This window comes from Pongo abelii, chromosome 12 (assembly GCF_028885655.2).
Source record: "Pongo abelii isolate AG06213 chromosome 12, NHGRI_mPonAbe1-v2.0_pri, whole genome shotgun sequence".
Taxonomy (NCBI): domain Eukaryota; kingdom Metazoa; phylum Chordata; class Mammalia; order Primates; family Hominidae; genus Pongo; species Pongo abelii.
In genome coordinates this window covers 100,920,016-100,932,101 of record NC_071997.2, presented here as the reverse complement: position 1 = coordinate 100,932,101, position 12,086 = coordinate 100,920,016, and the positions used below count along the sequence as shown (strand labels likewise).

Genomic DNA, 12,086 nt, shown 5'->3' with positions numbered 1-12,086 from the left:
TATTATGTTGAGGTATATTCCTTCTATACCCAGTTTTTTGAGAGTTTTTATCATGAAGGGATGTTGGATTGTAATGCTTTTTCAGCATCAATTGAAATGATCATATGGTTTTTGTCCTTCATTCTGTGGATATGATGTATCACATTGATTAATTTGCTTGTGTTGAACCATACTTTCATCCCTGGGATAAATCCCACTTGGTCATGATGATTGGTCTTTTTAATGTATTGTTGAATTCAGTTTGCTAGTATTTTGTTGAGGATTTTTGCATCAGTATTCATCAGATAACTTGGCCTGTAGTTTTCCTTTTTTGATGTGTCTTTGTCTGGTTTTGGTAGCAGGATAATACTGGCCTCATAGAATGAGTTTGAGAGTAATCCCTTTTTTCTGTCTTTTGGAACAGTTTGAGTAGAACTGGTATTAGTTCTTCTTTAAATGTTTGGTAGAATTCAGAGTTAAAGTCATTGGGCCCATGCTTTTCTTTGCTAGGAGAATTTTTTTTTCTTCAACTTTTATTTTAAAGGTACATGTGCAGATTTGTTACACAGGTAAATGTGTGCCACGGTGGTTTGCTGCACAGATCATTCCATCACCTAGGTAGTAAGCCCAGCGGCCATTAGCTATTCTTCCAGATTCTCCCTCCCCACAATGCCCACCCCCCAACCAACAGGCCCCAGTATGTGTTGTTTTCCCTTATGTGTCCATGTGGTCTCATCATTCAGCTCCCACTTATAACTGAGAACACGCGATGTTTGGTTTTTTGTTCCTGCATTAGTTTGATGAGGATAATGTCTTTCAACTCCATACATGTTCTGCAAATAACATAATCTTATTCCTTTTTATGGCTGCATAGTATTGCCTGGTGTATTCTTGCCTCATAGAATGAGTTTGGAAGTATTCCCTCCTCCTCTATTTTTCAAAATAGTTTGAGTAGGATTGATATTAGTTCTTTTTCAAATGTTTGCTAAAATTCAGCAGTGAAGCCATTGGATTCCAGGCTTTTCTTTGCTGGGAGACATTTTATTACAGCTTTAATCTTGTTACTTGTTATTGGTCTGTTCAGATTTTAGATTTCTTCATGGTTCAATTTTGGTAGGTTGTCTGTGTTGAGGAATTTATCCATTTCCTCTAGACTTTCCAATATATGGCCATGTAGTTGCTCATATTAGCCACTAATAATCCTTTGAATTTCTGTGGTATCAGTTGTAATGTCTCCTTTTTCATCTCTGTTTTTATGTATTTGAGTCCTCTCCATTTTTCTCTTACTCTGGCTAAATGTTTGTCAATTTTGTTTATCTTTTGAAAAAAACCAACTTTTTGTTTCATTGGTCTTTTGCATTGTTTTCCTCATTTCAAGTTCATTTATTTCTGCTTCAACATTTTTTTTTTTTATTTTTTAACCTCTGAACTTTTTATTGGCTTCGGGTTCCCCAAAGGGTGCCCTGCTTCTGCTGGCTTAATGCCTCAGAATTTTGGTGTCATTGGTCTCAGACACCACTTTGCCATCCACTCTCCGCAGGTCTATCTGGCGGGTGGTGGTCTTTTGGATGGTTTACATGGAGTTGCTGCAGTCCAGGGTATCACCAAGATTGAAGTCCTTGCCATCTTCCAGCAGGCGGCGGTAGGTGGCGATCTCAGCCTCCAGCTTGACCTTGATGTTCAGCAGGGCCTCGTACTCCTGGGCCTGGCACTGTCCGTCTGCCCGGGTCTGTGCCAGCTCTGACTCCAGGTGCAGCAGGATCCCACTGAGCTGCTCCATCTGCAGGGCATAGCGGGCCACTACCTCCCTCAGGCTGTTCTCCAAACTGGCCTTCAGATTTCTCATGGAGTCCAGGTCGATCTCCAAGAACTGGACTGTATGTCTCAGCTCTGTGAGCGTCGTCTTAGCAGCTCCAACCTTGGCGGACTGCGTGGTGATCACTGTGGTGCTCTCCTCAATCTGCTGAGACCAGTGCTTGTCCAGCTCCTCTCTGTTCTTCTGAGCCAGCTCGACATATTGGACCCGGATGTTTGCGATGATCTTGGCGAAGTCCTGAGATGTGGGGGCATCTACCTCCACAGTCAACCCAGAGCTGGCAATCTGGGCTTGTAGGCGTTTTACTTCCTCTTTGTGGTTCTTCTTCATGAAGAGCAGCTCCTCCTTGAAAGCCTGGATCTCTGTCTCCAGCTGCAACTGAGTGACATTGGTGTCATCAATGACCTCGCAGAGCCCATGGATGTCATTCTCTACAGACTGGCACATGGCCAGCTCTGTCTCATAGTTGACTCTAAAATCATCAGCAGCAAGATGGGCATTGTCAATCTGCAGAACGATGTGGGCATTATCCACAGTATTTGCGAAGATCTGAGTCCTCAGGTCCTCCATAGTCTTGAAGTAATGGCTCCAGTCTCTGACCGGGGATCCCTTCTTCTCCAGGTGCTCCCGGATTTTGCTCTCCAGCCTCCAGTTCTCATTCTCCAGGCTCCTCACTCTGTCCAGGTAGGAGGGCAGGCGGTCGTTCAGGCTTTGCATGGTCTCCTTCTCGTTCTGGATGCCTCCCATTCCTGCCAGACCCCTGGCCATCCCCGTGCCCAGGCCCCTGGAACACCATGCCGCCCCGGAAGCTGGTGGAGCGGGACATAGAGATCCGGGAACGAGAGCCCCCGGCACGTGCATAGACTCTGGCCGCGCTGCTGACCTGCCAGGCGCCGTAGCTGGGCGCCAGAACAGAGCCTAGGGACCGGTAGTTGGTGGAGAAGGTGGAGCGAGTGATGAAGCTCATGCTGTCTGGGGAAGAGAGCAAGAGGACAGGACTCGGGCTTTGCCAACAACCTGCTTCAACTTTTGTTATTTGTTTTCTTCTACTAATTTTGATTTGGTTTGCTCTTGCTTTTCTATTCCTTAAAATGAATCATTAGATTATTTATCTGAAGTCTTTCTTCTTTTTTGATGTGGTCACTTATAGCTATAAATTTCCTTCTTCATACTGCTTTCACTGTATCCCAGAGGTTTTGGTATGCTTCCATTATCATTTATTCCAAGAAATTTTTCAATTTCCTTCTTAATTTCTTCATTGACCCACTGGTCATTCGGGAGCATATTGCTGAATTTCCATGTCTTTGTATAGTTTTGTTTTGTTTTGTTTTCAAATTTTAATGTATTTTATTGATTGAGGGGCCCAACAAGGCAGCATTTGGTCAGTTAAGAAAGGCACCTCATTGAAAATAATACATCACAGTGCTGTTGAGTGATCCCAGTTACAGGATTTGAGAATGGAAAGGACAATCTTTGGATGACATAGCTTAGGACACTTGCTCATTTACTTAAAAGAGTCCCTTCACACACTGCAGATAAAAGAAGGCAAGAGCATAGGATTGTGGCATGTGCTGGGTAGCTGTGAGAGGTTACTCACAAGAGTAGGTAGCCTAGTAAATTAGTGGTAAGTCAAGGGAAGGGATTCAGCCTCCCTTTCCATTTCATTCCCTTCCCCCTCCCCTTGATTCCAGTTTGCTCGATTTGTTGAGCCACCATCCCTATGAATACACCTTACATCTCTTTCAAATGTGGAGATGGTTTTTTGATCTTACAGTATGTGGAACCAGGGTCAGTAATCAAAGCCTCCCTGTTCCAAGCTATAGACAGACAGGACAACAATTTGATTTCCTGTACTCTTGGTCTGGAACCCATGGGGTTCTGAGATAAAAGCTGAGGTCTCGGAGCACTGGCTTTAAAAAAATATTTTCACCAGTCCAGAGTAAATGAAAACCCAATTCCTTAGAAATAATATTGTATCTCTCTATTTCTACCCCCACCCTCCAAGCATGGTGTTTTTTAAAAAATTAATTTTTCCCTTACTTTAAAAACTCCCACCTATGTATAAAAGAAACTGCCACCTACAATAACACTGCTGTTGTTCCAAGTATTCCTCTGAGCCCCTCACCAGCCCTCCCTCACCATCCTCACCCTGACCTCCCTTCCCTTCTGCCCAGCACCTAAGAGCAGGGATCACGCCACGGGGTGATGAGCAGTGGCGCAGTCTCACCTAGCCTTCTGATGCTAGGATGTGGCTTTGGAGAAGGCTGCTAGGATGCTTGCGAACACGACATCAGGGGTCTGGGATGCATCAATGGCAGAGTGGATCCCCCGTTTCCTGTAGTACTCTATGAGTGGGGTAGTTTGAGTGTGGTAGGCTTGCAGGTGGATTTTCAAGGCCTTTTCATTATCATCTGATCGACGAATCAAGGGTACCCCGGTGATGTCATCTTTCATGGGCTCTTTTGGAGGATTGAACTCCTCGTGGTAGGAACCGCCACTCTTGGGGTGAATCAGCCTTCCTGTGATTCTTCGGATCAGCAGAGTCTGGGATGCTGAATTCAATCACAGAATCAAGCTTCTCTTTCCTCTTCTCCATGAGGTCATCGAGCATTTCTGCCTGCCTCACAGTCCGAGGGAAGCCATCCAGAAGAAAACCATTTTTGCACAAGGGGGTCTCCAAATTCTTCTCAATGAGCTCCACTACCATTTCATCACTCACCAGTTTCCCAGCATCCATGGTTGCCTTCAGCTTTTTTCCTAGCTCTGAGCCAGAAGCCACCATGGCCCTCAGCATGTCCCCAGTAGCCGAATGGCAGACACAGAAGTTTTCAGCCAATCTGGGTGCCTGGGTGCCTTTACCGTCCCCAGGAGGCCCCAGCAGCACGGCCTGGATGCCTTTAGGGTACTTGGGTTCTGCCACTGGCACGCTGGGAGCCATGTCCGCCGAAGTCCTTGTATAGTTTTACAAAGTTCCTCTCATTATTCTTAGTTTTATTTCATTGTGGTCAGAGAAGATTCTTGATATTATTTCAATTTTTTAAAATGTTTTAAGATTTGTTTTGTAACCTAACATATCACCTGTCCTTCAGAATGATTTATGTGCTGAGGAGAAGAATGTGTATTCTGCAGCCATTGGATGAAATGTTCTGTAAATATCTATTAGATCCATTTGTTCCATAGTGTAGATTAAGTCCAAAGTTTCTTTGTTAATTTTCCATCTGGGAGATCTGTCCAATGCTGAAAGTGAGGTGCTGAAGTCTCTGGATATTATTGTATTGAGGTCAATCTCCCTCTTTAGCTCTATCAATTAATATTTGCTTTATATATTTGGGTGCTCTACTATTGAATGCATATAGATTTATAATCATTATACCCTCTTGCTGAATTGACCCCTTTATCATCATATAATGACCTTCTTTGTCTCTTCTTTTTTTTAATTATATTTTGTTTGAGGGTACATGTGTACAACATGCAGGTTTGTTACATGTGTATACATATGCCATGTTGGTGTGCTGCACCCATTAACTCGTCATTTAACATTAGGTATATCTCCTAATGCTATCCCTCCCCCCTCCCCCCACCTCACAATAGGCCCCAGTGTGTGATGTTTCCCTTCCTGTGTCCATGTGTTCTCATTGTTCAATTCCCACCTATGAGTGAGAACATGCAGTGTTTGGTTTTCTGTCCTTGCGATAGTTTGCTGAGAATGATGGTTTCCAGCTTCATCCATATCCCTACAAAGGACATGAACTCATCATTTTTTATGGCTGCATAGTATTCCATGGTGTATATGTGCCACATTTTCTTAATCCAGTCTATCATTGTTGGACATTTGGGTTGGTTCCAAGTCTTTGCTATTGTGAATAGTGCTGCAATAAACATACGTGTGCATGTGTCTTTATAGCAGCATGATTTATAATCCTTTGGGTATATACCCAGTAATGGGATGGCTGGGTCAAATGGTATTTCTAGTTCTAGATCCCTGAGGAATCGCCACACTGACTTCCACAAGGGTTGAACTAGTTTACAGTCCCACCAACAGTGTAAAAGTGTTCCTGTTTCTCCACATCCTCTCCAGCACCTGTTGTTTCCTGACTTTTTAGTGATTGCCATTCTAACTGGTGTGAGATGGTATCTCATTGTGGTTTTGATTTGCATTTCTCTGATGGCCAGTGATGATGAGCATTTTTTCAAGTGTCTTTTGGCTGCATAAATGTCTTCTTTTGAGAAGCGTCTGTTTATATCCTTTGCCCACTTTTTGATGGGGTTGTTTTTTTCTTGTAAATTTGTTTTAGTTCATTGTAAATTCTGGATATTAGCTCTGTCAGATGAGTAGATTGCAAAAATTTTCTCCGATTCTGTAGGTTGCCTGTTCACTCTGATGGTAGTTTATTTTGCTGTGCAGAAGCTCTTTAGTTTAATTAGATCCCATTTGTCAATTTTGGCTTTTGTTGCCATTGCTTTTGATCAAATTGTCTCTGTTTGCAGATGACATGATTGTATATCTAGAAAACCCCATTGTCTCAGCCAAAAATCTCCTTAAGCTGATAAGCAACTTCAGCAAAGTCTCAGGATACAAAATCAACGTGCAAAAATGACAAGCATTCTTATACACCAGTAACAGACAAACAGAGAGCCAAATCATGAGTGAATTCCCATTCACAATTGCTTCAAAGAGAATAAAATACCTAGGAATCCAACTTACAAAGGATGTGAAGGACCTCTTCAAGGAGAACTACAAACCACTGCTCAGTGAAATGAAAGAGGATACAAACAAATGGAAGAACATTCCATGATCACGGGTAGGAAGAATCAATATGGTGAAATGGCCATACTGCCCAAGGTAATTTATAGACTCAATGCCATCCCCATCAAGCTACCAATGACTTTCTTCACAGAATTGGAAAAAACTACTTTAAGTTCACATGGAACCAAAAAAGAGCCCTCATTGCCAAGTCAATCCTAAGCCAAAAGAACAAAGCTGGAGGCATCATGCTACCTGACTTCAAACTATACTACAAGGCTACAGTAACCAAAACAGCATGGTACTGGTACCAAAACAGAGATATACACCAATGGAACAGAACAGAGCCCTCAGAAATAATGCCACATATCTACAACTATCTGATCTTTGACAAACCTGAGAAAAACAAGCAATGGGGAAAGGATTCCCTATTTAATAAATGGTGCTGGGAAAACTGGCTAGCCATATGTAGAAAGCTGAAACTGGATCCCTTCCTTACACCTTATACAAAAATTAATTCGAGATGGACTAAAGACATAAATGTTAGACCTAAAACCATAAAAACCCTAGAAGAAAACCTAGGCAATACCATTCAGGACATAGGCATGGGCAAGGACTTCATGTCTTTTTATAGTTTTTGTCTTGAAATCAGTTTTGTCTGGTATAAATGTAGCTACTCCTGGTCTTTTTTGGCTTCAATTTGCATGGAATATCTTTTCCCATCCTTGATTTTCAGTCTATGTGTATCTTTATAGGTGAAGTGTGTTTCTTATAGGCAACAGATAATTCGTTCTTATTTTCTCATCCATTCAGCCACTCTCTGTCTTTTGACTGGAGAGTTTAGTTCATTTACAATGTTATTATAGATAAGTAAGGACTTACTCTGGCCATTTTGCTGTTTTCTGTTTGTTTTGTGGTCTTCTCTTCCCTTTTTCCTTCCTTCTTGTCCTTTTTTAGTGAAGGTGATTTTCTCTGGTGCTATGATTTAATTTCTTGCTTTTTATTTTTTATGTATCCATTGTGTGTTTTTTGATTTGAGGTTACCATGAGGCTTGCAAATACTATCTTATAACCCATTATTTTAAACTGAAGACAACACTAATTGCATAAACATGCAAAAAGAAAACTAATAAAAATTCTACATTTTTCACTTCATCCCCCAGCTTTTTAACTTTCTGTTGCTTTTCATTATATCTTATTGTACTGTCTGTGTCTTGAAAAGCTGTAGTTATTATTTTTGACTGGTTCATCATTTAGCATTTCTACCTAAGAGTACTTTATGGCCAGGCGCGGTGGCTCATGCCTGTAATCCCAGCACTTTGGGAGGCTGAGGCAGGCAGATCACAAGGTCAGGAGATCAAGACCATCCTGGCTAACATGGTGACACCCTGTCTCTACTAAAAAATACAAAAAATTAGCTGGGCATGGTGGCAGGCACCTGTAGTCCCAGCTACTCGGGAGGTTGAGGCAGGAGAATGGCGTGAACCCAGGAGGCAGAGCTTGCAGTGAGCCGAGATTGCACCACTGTACTCCAGCCTGGGTGACAGAGCAAGACTCTGTCCCAAAAGAAAAAAAAGAGTACTTTATACACTACAATTACAGTGTTACGCTATTCATACTATTCTGTGTTTTTCTGTGTGTTTACTATTACCAGTGAGTTTTGTAGCTTCTGATGATTTCTTCTTGCTCATTAACTTTTTTTTTTTCAAATTGAAGAGCTCTTTTTAGCATTTCTTGTAGAACAGGTCTGGTGTTGATGAAATCCCTCAGCTTTTGTTTCTCTGGGAAAGTGTTTATTTCTCCTTCATGTTTGAAGAATATTTTCACCAGGTATACTATTCTAGGGTAAAAGGTTTTTTCCTTTAGCACTTTAAAAGTGTCATACCATTCTCTCCTGACCTGTAAGGTTTCCATTGAAAAGTCTGCTGCCAGATGTATTGGAGCTCAATTGTATGTTATTTGTTTCCTTTCTCTTGCTGATTTTAGGATCCTTTCTTTATCCTTGACCTTTGGGAGTCTGATTATTTCATGCCTGAGGTAGTCTTCTTTGGGTTATATCTGCTTGCTGTTCTATAACCTTCTTATACTTGAAGGTTGATATCTTTTCTAGGTTTGGGAAGTTCTCTGATATTATCCCTTTGAATAAACTTCCTACTCCTTTCTCCTTCTCTACCACCTCTTTAAGGCCAATATCTCTTAGAGTATCCCTTTTGAGGCTACTTTCTAGATCTTGTAGGCATGCTTCATTGTTTCTTATTCTTTTTTCTGTCTCTTCTGACTCAGATCACCTCTTTTCAAGCGAATTCTCTGTTCTATTTGATCAGTTCTACTATTGAGACTCTGATGGCTTCTTCAGCATGTCAGTTGCATTTTTCAACTCTAGAATTTCTGCTTCTTTTTGCTTCAATCTCTTTATTAAATTTAGCTAATAGAATTCTGGATTCATTTTCTGTTTTCTCTTGAATTTCATTGTGCTTCCTCAAAACAGCTATTTTGAATTCTCTGTCTGAAAGGTCACATATCTGTTTCTCCAGGATTGGGCTGTGGTGTCTTATTTAGTTAATTTGGTGAGGTCATGTTTTCTTGGAAAGCGCTGGTGCTTGTAGATGTTCTTCAGTGTCTGGGCATTGAAGAGTTAGGTATTTATTGTAGTCGTCACAGTCTGGGCTTGTTTGTGCCTGTCCCATTTTGGGAAGGTTTTCCAGGTATTCCAAGGGACTTGGGCCTCAAACCCAATAATGCTGTGGTTTTTGCAGACTTGTAGAAGTACTGCCTTGGTGTCTTAGATAAGACCCAAAAGAATTATCTGGATTACCAAGCAGAGACTCTTGTTCTTTTCCCTATTTTCTCCCAAACATATGGAGTTTCTCTGTGCTGAGGCACCTGGAACTGGAGGTGTGGTGATGCAAGTACCCCTGTGGCCACCACCACTGGGACTGTGCTGGGTCAGACCTGAAGCCAGCAATGCACTGGACCTTGTCCAAGGCTCTTTCCTTAAGGGTGGTAAGATCCCCCCAGGCTCCAGGTGTGTCCACAGATGCTGTTTGCGAGCAAAGGATTGGAGCGAAAAACTTTAGAAATTTATCTAACGTTCTATTCTACTGCAGCTAAGCTGGTACTCAAACCACAATAGAAAGTTCTTTGCTTTCCACAGAGGAAGCTTTCCCTGTGGCCATCACTACTACCAGTCCACAGGGGGTTCTGCCAGGCCACAGCTGATGTTTGTTTTAAGCCCAAGGGCTCCTCTGTCGGCTTGGGGTGAATGCTCCCAAGCCTGGAACACACCTTTCAGGGCAGTAGGCTCCCCTCTGACCCAGGGCAGGTCCAGAAATGGTGTCCACCTATAAAGACATACAGTCTTTAATAAAAGCTTTTATCAAACAGGAGTCTTTCACCATAGCCACCACAGCTGGGAATGTGCTGAGTCACCCCTTAAGTCAGCACATCTCAGAGCCCAATGCCCACAGTGTGGTCCCTGGGTATCACTGCTGGCTATTCAGGGCCCAAGGGCTCCTTAGTCAGCAGGTGATTAATCCTGCCAGGACTAGGTCCTTCCCTTCAAGGCAGCAGGTTCTTTTGCACCAGTGTGTGTCTCAAAATGTCATCTGGAAAGTAGGGCCTGGAATGAGGGCCTCAGGACTCTGCCCAGTGGCCTATCCTATGGTGGCTGAGCTGATATCCAAGATGCAAGGCATTGTCCTCTTAACTCTTCACTTTCCTATCCTTAAGCAGAAGAAAGGAGTCACTTTTGTTGCTGTCAGCACAAGTTCTCCCTTAGCCACGTCAGCTGATGTCTCCCTGGGTTACATGCCACCCAAGTCCACTGGCTCTAAGCCTGGGCTAGCACTAGGAGTTGCCTAGCAATTGCAGTCTTTGTGTTCTAAACTGCCTTTCAAGTTTACCTAGAACCCCCAGGGCACTTCAACCCACACTCCTAGAAATTCAAGTTCTGATCACTGGAATGGGCAGTTCCCCTCTGGCTAAGGGTGGTCCCAATGCTCTCTCCATGCACAGGCATTTGCTGAGCCCAGCATAGCTTTATTCTCCACTGTGACAGGTAGCACTAAGTTCAATGTAAAGTCCTCCAATTGCTGCACTCTCCCTCCCCAAAATGCACAGATTCTCTGTGCTGAGGAGATGAGATGGGGATGTGAGACGTGTGGCATTGGCAATTTAAGACAACTGTCTCTCCTGCCCTCGTCAATGACTCTTTCAGTGATATGAAGTTAAAGTATGGTACTCTGATTGCTCACCTGATATTTGCTTCTTGTGATGGTGTTTTTCTCTATAGTTGTTAAATTTGGTGTTCCAGTGGTTGGGGGCAAGTGGTGTAGGCTTCTATTCCACCATCTTGCCACCATGCATCTAACTTTTTAAGTAACTCTCAAACTGGTTTACAAAGTGATTGTACCATTTTACATTTCTACCGGCAGTATATGAGATACTTAGTTCCTCCACATTCTCACCAACACTTGGTATGGTCAATCGTTTTAATTTTAATCATTTTTATAGGTATATAGTAGTATCTCATTGCAGTTTTTAATTTGCATTTCCCTAATGAGTAATGATATTGGGCAGCTTTTCATGCAATTACTTGTCACCTACATATCTTCTTTGGAGAAATGTCTGTTCAAATCTTTAGCCCGTATTTTAATTGGGTTATTTTTCTTATTGTTGAGTTTCAAGTGTTCAAGTCCTTTATCAAATATATTCTTGCCAAAGATTTTATCTCAATATGTGGCTTGTCTTTTCATTCTCTTAATAGTGTCTCTGAAAAATAGAAATTTTAAATTTTGATGAAGTCTAATTTATCAATTCATCCTTTTATTGGTTATGATTTTGGTGGGGTTTTTTTGTTTGTTTGTTTTTGAGACAGGATCTCACTCTTGCCCAGGCTGGAATGCAGTGGCACAATCTTGGCTCACTGCAACATCTGCCTCCCGGGTTCAGGCAATTATCGTGCCTCAGCCTCCCAAGTAGCTGGAGCTACAGGTGCATGCCACCACTTCCAGCTAATTTTTATATTTTTAGTAGAGACAGGGTTTCACCATGTTGGCCAGGCTAGTCTCCAACTCCTGACCTCAAGTGATCCACCTGCCTCGGCTTCCCAAATTGCTGGGATTATAGGTGTGAGCCACCATGCCTGGCCAATTTTGGTATTTTATCTAAGAAATATCTGCTGAACCAAAGGTTACAAAGGTTTTCTCCCATGTTTTCTTCTAAGAGTTTAGGTTTTACATTGACATATATGATCTATTTTGAGTTAGTTTTTGTATATGTTGCATGGCATCAATCCAAGTTCCTTTATATACATATAGATAGAGATATGGATATCCAATTGTTCTGGCACCATTTGTTGAAAAAATCTACCCTGTTCCCATTGCATTACCTTTGTACCACTGTAAAAAAGTCATTGTCCATGTGTAGGTCTATTTCAGAGTTATCTATTCTGCTTCTTTAGTGTAATTGTCTATCTTCATGCCAATACCACCATGTTTTGATTATTATATTTTAATAATAATGGTTAAAATCCAATAGTATAGCCTT

General features: G+C 42.0%; 2 pseudogenes; both read right to left on the bottom strand.

Annotated features, from left to right (window-relative positions):
* Positions 1-936: 936 nt before the first annotated feature.
* Positions 937-2,889, bottom strand: LOC100451786 (keratin, type I cytoskeletal 18-like; annotated as a pseudogene).
* Positions 2,890-3,994: 1,105 nt separating this feature from the next.
* Positions 3,995-4,740, bottom strand: LOC100939348 (adenylate kinase 2, mitochondrial-like; annotated as a pseudogene).
* Positions 4,741-12,086: the final 7,346 nt, after the last annotated feature.